Here is a 10,831-nt window from a genome sequence, read left to right on the forward strand (position 1 = left end):
TAGAAAGTTAAGGGTAAACCTGGAAAGTAAAATCAGGGTGTTTTCACCAAACCAATTGCAACATTCTCATTTTTTTAGTATGGTATAGAAATTTATATGATTTGCTATATTTTTTGTAAATTTTCTATGTATTTTTTTATTTTTTTGTAATTTATATTATTTTTTTTTCATTTTATGTTTTTCATAATTATTTTGCAATGACAATATATATATAATGGGAAAAAAATAGAAAGTTGAGGGTAAAGTTGAAAAGTAAATTAGGGTGTTTTGTCCAAACCAATTGCAACATTCTCAATTTTTTTGGTATGGTATAGAATTTTTTATGATTTTCTATATTTTTTGTAATTTTTTGTCTTTTTTGTAATTTATATTGTTTTTTTTTTTTCATTTTGAGGAGAAAGGTATGTATGTAAGAGAGATGCCATTTCTGCTTCCTCATTACTATTGTGAAATAGGGGGGGGGGGGAATGGATAAAATATACACTATACAGAGAGTGGTTTAAAGGAGAGAATTGGGGTTTTAGAATTTGTTTTCACTTCATGTGCGAACGATGACATTTGGCTTTTTGTCTCCTGTTATTCTGCTCGTCAATGGTAGGACTATTATTTGCATATCTAATGGCTAGCATCTAGATATAGGTTATCCTGATTCATTTATATTCGGATATGAATCAAACATTCGTCTGATTTATATAAAAGAGTTTGGATCTCCTGCCAACAAAATACATTCCAAATCCCTATAGCCTTACCAAGTACCAAATCCCTAGTTGGAAGGGTGTCAAATTACCGAATTGGCCTGATGATCGCCGAGAAAAAATACCCTAAAACAAATCAATATAATGAACTTGAAGGCATGTCCTGATCAAATACAACTTATCATGTTAACAAAGACAACCAAAATAGAGGGGAAATGGAAAAAATACCTAAAAAAATAGGGAGAAAACAAAAAATAAAATCTTCATTTAATCATCTAATTGATTGTTCCATGATGAAAATAGAGAGGTAAAAAAAATCCATTCCTCCCTCCAATTCTAATTCATGGTTTGGGCAAACCATTCAATACTTGACAAGTGTTGACTCTAATCAGTGAAGATGTCATCAAATAGATGCTTCGGGAGAAGATAAGATAAGGCCTAAGGGGAGAAAGAAGTAAGTTCAACAGCAATTTCATTATTATTTTATTTGCTTTATCCAATCCAATTACAAGTGTTATCGTTAATTAAATAAAATTAAAAAATAAAAAACAGAATAAAAGGTAAATATGGAAAGTGAAAATCAGACTTTAAAATTACACACACAATAAAAAGTAAAAATGAAGTTTTTTGACAAAATGTTGTCACCATCCTCATGGTACAGATACCGACTCGCATTTTTATAAAAAATCGCAAGAGCATCCATATGATATGAAATTGTTTAATTCTGTATAGAAATCCGTTATCGAGTTATGGCTTATTTTGTTCTTCGTCCACCTAAACTCCAAGTCTAGGATTAACCAATATTTACAGAACCGGACAAAACCAGCTGGTCTGACTGGTATGGTTAAGCTCTAAAATCGGTAAAAACTGATCAATCCGCCGTTTCAACTGGGGAACTGAACTGGTCTTGATCTTGGTTTCATTAAATCGTTTGGTTTTTATATAATTTATCTTTTTCTTTTCTTTCAACTTTTAAAAGGCTATAACTTTACATCCATTGGGATATTTTTTTTGAATAACCTTTTAAAACTTTACCCATACAGATGATTTAATCAATGATTCATAACCCATTGCGATTGAATCAAGGATTCATAACCCCGAGGGAAAAACGGTTCAGCCTCCAGAACTGTTTTCTAAACATCATATTAACCCATCCTCTCCAATGTAGCGGAAAACGTATGCAACTTTTTATTAACAACCTCCCCTGTAGATTTTTATATCCAAGTTGAAATGACGAGGAAGAATGAAGAGAAGATGTGACAATTGACGTTCAATATAAAACCAATTAACCTTCGCAATTTGTACTTCAATGAATCTTGTTTTTTTGCATCTCTAGAGAAAACAGAGTTGATTTCCACCTCTTGAACGTAGACGTACACGTACCATCATAATGTGTATAAAATTGAAAAACTAATAAAGTTACTGAGGTGCTCTAAATTTCTCAATTTTGTTTCTAAGCTCACTGATGGACACATCAACCTAACGTTCAACCTGATTAGGTGTGAATGGGGTGATCGGATGCTTCAAAATTTTTGTTTTTTTTTCAGAGAAAGAAGTGGGCATTCGTGATCATACAGATCTGTTGCTACAAACGAACTTGAAGGTGCAAATTTTAACAAATAAAAAAGTGGGTCTTGTTTTTTTCGGTACTTCTAGCCAAAACCACTGGAGGTCTTGACTTGAGAGGGAGACTAGAGAAGCGTCATCAATTGATCACTTGTAGAGTGTTACAGAGTTCGAATATCAAGGTACCCAGAGCAATTTTCCGGTAAGAGAAAGAAGATAAATGGCTGAGTGCTGTAAGCTTTCTACTAAACAAGCTTACGCCCTAGATAGAGGAAGAAGTGCAGTTATTGAAGAAAGTGCATAAAGAAGTCGAAGACATCAGAGATGAATTAGAAAGCATGAGAGCCCTTCTGAGAGATGCCGATGCAAGGGTCGAAGCCGATGCAAGTGTAAAAGCATGGGTGAACCAAGTGAGGGATGTGGCTTATGACATGGAAGATGTTCTCGATGATTTCATGCTTCAGTTTGCACAACGAAGACGACATCAGTCGAACAGATTCATCGGCTGTCTTCACAAAATCATGCACTCCCTCCATAACTTGAAATCTCGTCATTCTCTAGCCACTCAGATACAGCAGATTAAAGCTAGAGTATATGAAGTATCAAATAGAAGAGATCGATATGGATTCAGAAACCAAGAACAAACCTCAAGTTCAGATTCTTCGGGTGCGGACTGGCATGATATTCGAACAGACGCCCTTCTCCTGGAGGAAGCGGGGCTAGTGGGGATTGACAAACCCAAGCAAGAACTCATTGGATGGCTTGTGGAGGGTCAATCAAGCGTTGGAGTAATTTCAGTGGTTGGTATGGGTGGCTTAGGAAAGACAACTCTGGTGAAGAAAGTGTACGAGGATCAAAGGGTGAAGAGACACTACCAATCTCACGCATGGATTACTTTTTCAGAATCACCTAGGATTCATGAGTTGTTAATAGATATGATAAAGCAGTTGTATGAGGAGCGAAAGCAACCAATTCCTCAAGGAGTTGGGGAAATGAAAGAGGCCAAACTGAAGCAGCTACTCCAAGAATTTCTTAAGCAAAATAGGTATGTGATTGTTCTTGATGACATATGGAGCATACAAGCACGGGAATCTGTTAAAAATGTTTTCCCCAGTAACAACTGTGGAAGTAGAATAATGATTACAACTCGTTCTAATGATATAGCTTCATCATGCATAAAAATCTCATTTTCAAGTCTATAACCTTCAGCCATTGTCTCAACAAGAGTCCTGGACTTTGTTTTGTAAGAAAGCTTTTTGCTCCTCCCCTGAGCATGGTTGTCCTCCAGAATTGGAGGAGCTCGCTCGAAGCATTGTAAGAAAATGTGGAGGACTACCGCTTGCAGTTGTGACAGTAGGTGGTGTTCTATCAACAAAGCAGAAGACTACAATAGAATGGGAGATGTTCAATCACAGCCTGGGTGGTGAGTTGCAAAGCGACAACAGACTTAGGAGTATGATGAAAATACTATCTTTAAGTTACAATGATTTGCCATACCATCTAAAATATTGTATCTTGTGTTTGAGTATGTTTCCTGAGGATGAATTGATTGACAGAATGAAACTAATTTGGATATGGATGGCTGAAGGATTTATCCAAAGAAAAGAAGGAAAGACCTTAGAAGAGGTTGGAGAGAGTTATTTCTATGAACTGGTTAATAGGAGCCTCCTCCAAATAGTAAAAACAGCAATTGATGATGGACGAGTCCAAACATGTCGAGTCCATGACCTCATTCATGAGATCATTCTTTCAAAAGCAAATGATCAGAATTTCGGAGCCATAATTAATGCCGAAAAGCGGGATGTAATGGTTGATAATGAAAAAATCAGGCATCTATCAATTCATGATGGTTGTGAAAAAGTAGCACAAGAGAAGTGTTTCACTCGCCTTCGTTCTTTATTCATGTTTAGGGTGGGTACATTTTCCAACAGATTTAGTGGTGGTGAATTCTTTTCTAGGCTTAAGCTTCTCAAGGTGTTGGATTTGAGAAGTCTCCCATTGGAGGAGTTTCCAGAGGAACTCACCAATTTCTTCCATTTAAGGTATTTAAACTTGAGAAACACCAAAGTCAAAGAGATTCCAGATTCTATCAAGAAGCTCCACAACCCTGAGACCTTGGATCTTAAACATACCTATGTGTCTGAGTTGCCCGTTGGGATCCTCAACCACCATAAGCTACGACATCTTCTTGTTTACTGCTACAAATATGGACATTCTTATTTTACATTTCATCAGTCTGGATTCAAGGCACCAAGTGGAATTGGAGATTTGGCATCCCTACAAAAGCTTAGCTTCATAGAAGCAAACAATAACATTGACCTGATCAGAGGGCTCAGGAGATTAGTCCAATTGAAACGATTGGGGATTAGGAAGTTAAAAAGAGAAGATGGAACACATCTATGTTCCTCCATTGAGAAAATGATCCGCCTTCAATTTCTAACTCTAGCTGCAATAGAAGAGGGGGAGATTCTTGACCTTGAATCACTATCTTCACCGCCTCCTTTTCTTAGTCGTTTATTGTTGACAGGGCGATTGGAGAAATTACCACACTGGATTCCCTTGTTGCAAAATTTGTGCACTATAGATTTAAGGTGGACTAAATTGAAGGATGATCCACTTGAAGCCCTGAAAGATTTTCCTAACTTAGTGGTGCTTGCTCTTGTTGATGCTTACCAAGGAGAACAATTATGTTTTCAGTCAGGTGGGTTTCAGAAGCTTAAGTTTCTATGCCTTAACAGTTTAGAAGGATTGAGAATGGTTAGTGTGGTGGGAGCACTGCCTCATCTTGAAAAACTAGAGATTGAAAATTGCAGATTTCTAGAGAAGGTGCCATCAGGCATTGAAAGCCTCACCAAGCTTAAACACCTTTCATTTATGAATATGCCTGATAAATTTGAGAGGAAGATACAGTCTCAAGGCGAAGATCATTGGAAATTTGCACATGTTGCATTGGTTCGTTTTTGGCATTGGATAGAAGGAAAATGGGCGATTTATGATTTAAATGGTCCTGCAAGGTTTTCCTGATCAAGCTAATTTGGTAAGTGCTTTCCATTATTTCTTTTTCTTTCTTTCCATTATTTCTTTTTCTTTCTCCTTGTAGCAGTAGCAACAATGCAAGGTTCAGACTTCTTTCCAAGAAAAATATATTAAAGTATCAGGGAAAATTAACTTAAAAGGCATCCATGATGCTGCAAATTATGGTAATCCTTATAATAACAGCTGAAGTGACTGAACTGAATGACTTTTTGTTCCATGGTGTTACATAACAAGGTCTAGCCCATTCCACAACCCTGGTGAAGGAAGGATTCAATCCCAAGTCTCTGCTAGAACCATCCAGAGATCTCGTTTTAGTGGGTAACACAATTAAGTTGAGTTTATAGTAATCAACTTTGTTACAGCTTATTGACTAGAAGACAAATAATTAGCCATTCAGTTCAGTTTCTTCTGCTGCTACTAAAATATTTCTCTTTTGTAAGGCAATCTGCAATGGTAAATATTTTCTTTGAGGATACAACAAATGGTTAGGCACATTATTTACAAAATACCTTCTAAAAAGATTATGGGATGGTTTTTGGAATAAACAGTGTTATCATGCACCATATTTCAAGCAACAGATAGGGATTGATGATGGAAGAATAGAAAATGGAGAAGGGTTTATATGAACAGAGGATAAAAGAATAATAATGCAACTTTTTTTTTGAGTTTGTTGGATAAATAGATGGAAATGGATATGTTCATTACATCTTATCCTTTCTATATCAAATAGTTTGGAAAATACAATACTTAAGTCTGTGACTCTGTGTTTGGTTTGATGGGAAATAAGAGAGAAATAGGAATTTGGGGGAAAATTCTTAAAGGAATTTCACTCACTCAACTTTCTGATTCTTTCTTATTTTCTATTAAACCACATATAGCATAAAGTTAAATTAGAAGAATTTAATATTTTGTAGCACCATGCCCTTTCAGGTTATAAATATCCTTAAATATATCCAGCCAAAGGGTGGTGATGTATCCATGATCAGGTATTATCTGTTCCTTTGGTCTCTATTTTAGTATCCCATTGCAGGCAAATTCTGACAAGCGTGAGAACACAAGTTCTATCTGGAGAGCAGTCATTTTGTGCAAAGAAAGAAATTTCAAAGATTAAGGTCCATATGGGATCAACTAATGATTTAAGCAGACATAATTTGACAATGGATATGTCGCTGAATATAGGATTCATGTAGCTGATCCCATATGGTTGGAACAAGGTTTATATGATCATGATGATATCCACTCCACTCTTCCGAAGGACCCAGATGGCTGGGCAGTAATGAATGATAATGGCAGTGCATATTGTGGAAAATATCCAAGAAACCAAAACATGCCCCTCTAATAGGCTTGATTGGTCAGCCCTTTGTTGCTTGAAATCTAGATGAGAATGGGTAAAAAATACTCCATCCAAGATACAATTTAGCATGTTCCAATCCATTGCCACTTTCATAATGAATTTGTTATAGACTCCAGGAAATCTTGATATAGGTTGAATTTAATCCATCTACTTGCATATTTTTTCTTTTTATGATGCTTGATACTTGGGAGGCATATGGGAAGCTCTCTGCAAATAAATCTACATAAGGAATGCAAGAACACATGTTTCAAGGAAGATCTTATTTAACCTTTGTTTGTTCGTCTATATTTATATTTATTATGGGAGTGAAGATGTTTTAGAACAATTTTATTCTACATAGAAAATTGTCACCATATACTGTGATCTGGGGTTTAATCATATTTATAGTGTACTACTGGCATCTGGCACCAGTGGCAATGTGATCCTGGTAATGGTCTGTCTACTTACAAAGTATTTTGGGTTTGATTTAATTTCTGCTGTATATGACATAATAAGTAGAAGAAATTGATATGAATTCAGAAGCCTAGAACTAGCTTCAAGTTCAAACTCTTCAGGTGCTGAGTGGAATGATATCCATGCAGACGCACTTCTATTGGAGGAAGCCGAGAGCCCAATGAGGAAATCATTGGGTGGCTTGTGGAGGGTCATTTAAGCCTTTGTGTAACTTTGGTGGTCGGAATAGGTGGCTTAGGCAAGACAACTCTGGTTAAGACAGTGTACGGCAATCAAATGGTGAAGAGACACACTACCAATCCCATGCCTGGGTTGCTTTTTCCGAGCCTTTTAGGATTGGGGAGTAACTTATAGACATGATAAAGCAGATATATGAGGAGCATAAGAAATCAACTCCTCAAGGAGTTCAAGAAATGAAAGAGGCCAAGCTGAATTAGTTGATGACATATGGAGCATAAAAGCATGGCAATTAGTTCAGTATTCCTTTCCCAATATCAATTCTGTAAGTAGAATAATTGTCACAACATGTTCTAACGATGTGGCCTCATCATGCATAAATTATTATATTGAAGTCTATAAATTTCAGCCATTGTCCCAAGAAGAGTTCTGGACTCTGTTTTGCAAGAAGACATTTTGGTCCTTCCCTGACCATAGTTGTCCTCCAGATTTGGAGTTTTCTCGAAGCAATGTGAGAAAATATGAAGGACTACAACATGCAATTGTGACAGTAGGTGGTGTTCTGTCAACAAAGAAGAAGACCACAACAGAATGGGAGATGTTCATATTTGCAGCCTGGGTGGTGAGTTAAATAACGTCAGCAGACTTGGGAGAGTATGGTGAAATTTATCTCTTTTTATTTTGAGAAAACTAGTTTCCCCTTTAAACAAGTAGATTCTGAAATAGCCTGTCTGTCTTTTTCTATAGAACCTTGAGATCAAGAAGATAAATGATGAGAAAAGATCAGCTCTTACTACACAATTTGCATCAGAAGCCACACTTTGGAGAGTCCATGCTGCTCAAGAGGATGATGACTGCCTCCTATTGAGGCCATCATCATCCACTGGAGGCAGAGTTAAAACTTGCTAAGCTTGAGGTATGTTTAAGTTTTAATTAATGTTATACTGTTGGAAATGACCACTAACATAATTTATTGTAACATGCATATTAATAATACTCATGGTACACATGCATTTGGTTCTTAGTTGTGCTGGTGAATGGACTCAAATTATTAACATGGGTATAAAAAATTTGCCCATTTGGGTACTGTATTTTCTCTTTGTATTATTCTGTTTTAATTTGTCAGGTTGCAAAGCTACAGGATGATAATAAAGCAATAAATTAGATTATTAAATCAAAGGTAGCAGCTCTACTTGATGCTGAGAGAACTGTACAGAATTCCTTGGAAAAAGCATCATTGGTTGAAGATCTTCAAAACAAGAACCAGGAGTTCAGGAAGCAGATTGAAAATTGCTAGGTTTTTATTTATTTATTTATTTTCCTGTTTGATATTTAACAAATTATTTTGGTATATGATGGCCAATTGTATGGTTCTATTGGTATGTCAGTGACCATCTTCTAGTTGCATGTATGATTGGTTGTAGTATTTATGGTTTTGTCTATCAGGAGGAGAATAAGAATTTGAACAATATGCAAAGAAAAAGGTTACAGAGGTTAAAGCTAAGGCAAACCATCTGTGAGCTGGAGGAGGCTGCTGCAAATGCTGTGACCCTACCAACAAGTGCAGGAGATCAAATGTGAGATTTCTTTCTCTTAAATGCACATTTCTTTCAAACAATATGTATCTATCCTAAATGAGAGTAACATAACTAAAATATTCTTGATGAGGCAGAGAGGGAAACTCATGATCGGAAACTAGCTTGTGGGAAGGCTATGCAAATTGAGTTGCAATTGTAGTTGCAAACGAATGGAAAGATGCCAATTACAAGGTTATGCCTGTAAAGCAGTGGCTTGAAGAGAGGAAATTTTTCTAGGTATATTATGGTTTACACTTTACCTTCTTGTTTTCCTTTTTTTTTTTTTCCTCTTTTCTCACAACTGTTCCTTTTCTATATTGATTTTTATGGCAAATTATTTTTATGGAAGCGTCAAGTCATCTCTCTCTCTCTGATCTCTCTCTTGCTGAAATCACATCTCTCATTGTTGAGGATATGTTTTTTACTAAATTCATGGGAGGTTTTGGTGATCTTATCCTTTGGTTAATCAATTATCAAGAAAGTTATTGGCAGAAGAAATGCTTCCAAGAAGATCTACCATTCCAAGGAAAGAGCAAAGGTCAAAATAACTACAAGGACTCTAGTTGTTTTCTTTCTTGTGTTATTTGGAAAATATTGGGAAAAATAGAAGAGGGAAATATTAAAAGATTAGATAGCTTGCATTTTTTAATTTAATTAAATTATGGATTTCAAAACTGTGTAAAACTGTAATTAGAATGAAACTGTGGAGTCATGAAGAGATGTTTGATAGAAAATGATTTCTTGCAGAAATGTTTAGTGTTAGAAGAAGCAAAAAATTTTGTGACTTAGTAAATATTATTTGCGGCCTTCTATTCCTCGCATTAAGTGATGAATTTATTAATTGCTAGATGAGCAAGTCACTTGGATCTGTTCACAGAAAGAACTGAAAAATATGGTCAAGGCATTTACTTGGTAATTGAGAGATCAAAGGGTATAGGTCATGTAGAAGAGGCAGCATTATTGAATCTGCAAAAGCTACCAAGTGATGGATTTGACAAGTTGATAGTTGATAACAAGTTTGATGCTCTGGCGACTCCTGGTGCAGATTTTCTTCCTGTGATTGAAATTATGGAGACTACCCAGCAATCAGTTTTCCTGCAGGATATGGACATACAGGTGTGCCATTTGGCCTCTGCTTTGCGGGATTAAAGGGTTCTAAGCTGAAGCTGATTGAGATTGCTTATACCTTTGATCAGGACACAAAGATCAGTAAAGTAAACCTCCATCGTTTCCATCCATGAAACCTTCTTTCATTTATAATACAAGGTCAGCCCTCTCTAAGGGCATGTCTGTACCTACACCACTTGGATAATATTATAAATGAAACCTAGTGAATGGATACCAGCATCGTAAAAATCCTCCTCCTTCAAGGTTATGGATGTACTTGGGTCATTCCAAATGGTCATAAGTTAATAATAACTCAAGCCCTCCTAGTAGATGGAGTTATCGGAACCTAACCTAATATTCTTCATTGTTATTCCCATCGACAAGATACTAATTAATAAACCATTCATGATGAGTAAATGGCATAACGATTTTCTTGTTTTAGTCTTCATTTTGCAGTTTTTTCAAGAGAATCCTCTATACATGAGATTACTCCTCAGTCCTGGAGTTCAACCCATAGTAGATAATTGATTTTTTGATACCTAAGTATAATAGATAATTACGTACGCCCTTAAATATCTTCTTATTTAAGTATTTTAAAAACAAAAGAACAAGCAGCTCAGTTCAGCAGTTTTTTATTTCAGTTTTTATTTTTATTTATAAAAAATTTAAAAATTAGAATTTGATGCATAAAAGGGTAATTTTTTACACAAAAGAAAAAAAGTGGGGCAAGGCAACTTTTGCCTCTTGTAATAGAGATCTTGAAAGGCTACCAAAATCAACATAAAGATCACTTCAGTGCAAAGTTGGTGATTGCAAAAGTTTGCATATACATGCAGTTGAACAAGTCAATGACTCAACTGCCCGTC

The 10,831-nt window shown here is 35.9% G+C and overlaps 1 pseudogene across 1 annotated transcript; it reads left to right on the forward strand.

Moving 5' to 3' along the window:
• Positions 1-551: 551 nt before the first annotated feature.
• On the forward strand, positions 552-10,214 carry LOC148845286 (disease resistance protein RPM1-like; annotated as a pseudogene). Its single transcript, XR_016102518.1, has 10 exons — positions 552-594; positions 2,469-5,298; positions 6,228-6,283; positions 7,233-7,606; positions 7,770-7,903; positions 8,029-8,197; positions 8,408-8,578; positions 8,728-8,858; positions 8,954-9,095; positions 9,707-10,214. The product of XR_016102518.1 is annotated as a disease resistance protein RPM1-like (transcript).
• The last annotated feature ends 617 nt before the right edge of the window (positions 10,215-10,831 follow it).

The sequence above is a fragment of the Nelumbo lutea genome, chromosome 7, assembly GCF_056320005.1.
Source record: "Nelumbo lutea isolate HS-2025 chromosome 7, American lotus-T2T, whole genome shotgun sequence".
NCBI lineage: Eukaryota > Viridiplantae > Streptophyta > Magnoliopsida > Proteales > Nelumbonaceae > Nelumbo > Nelumbo lutea.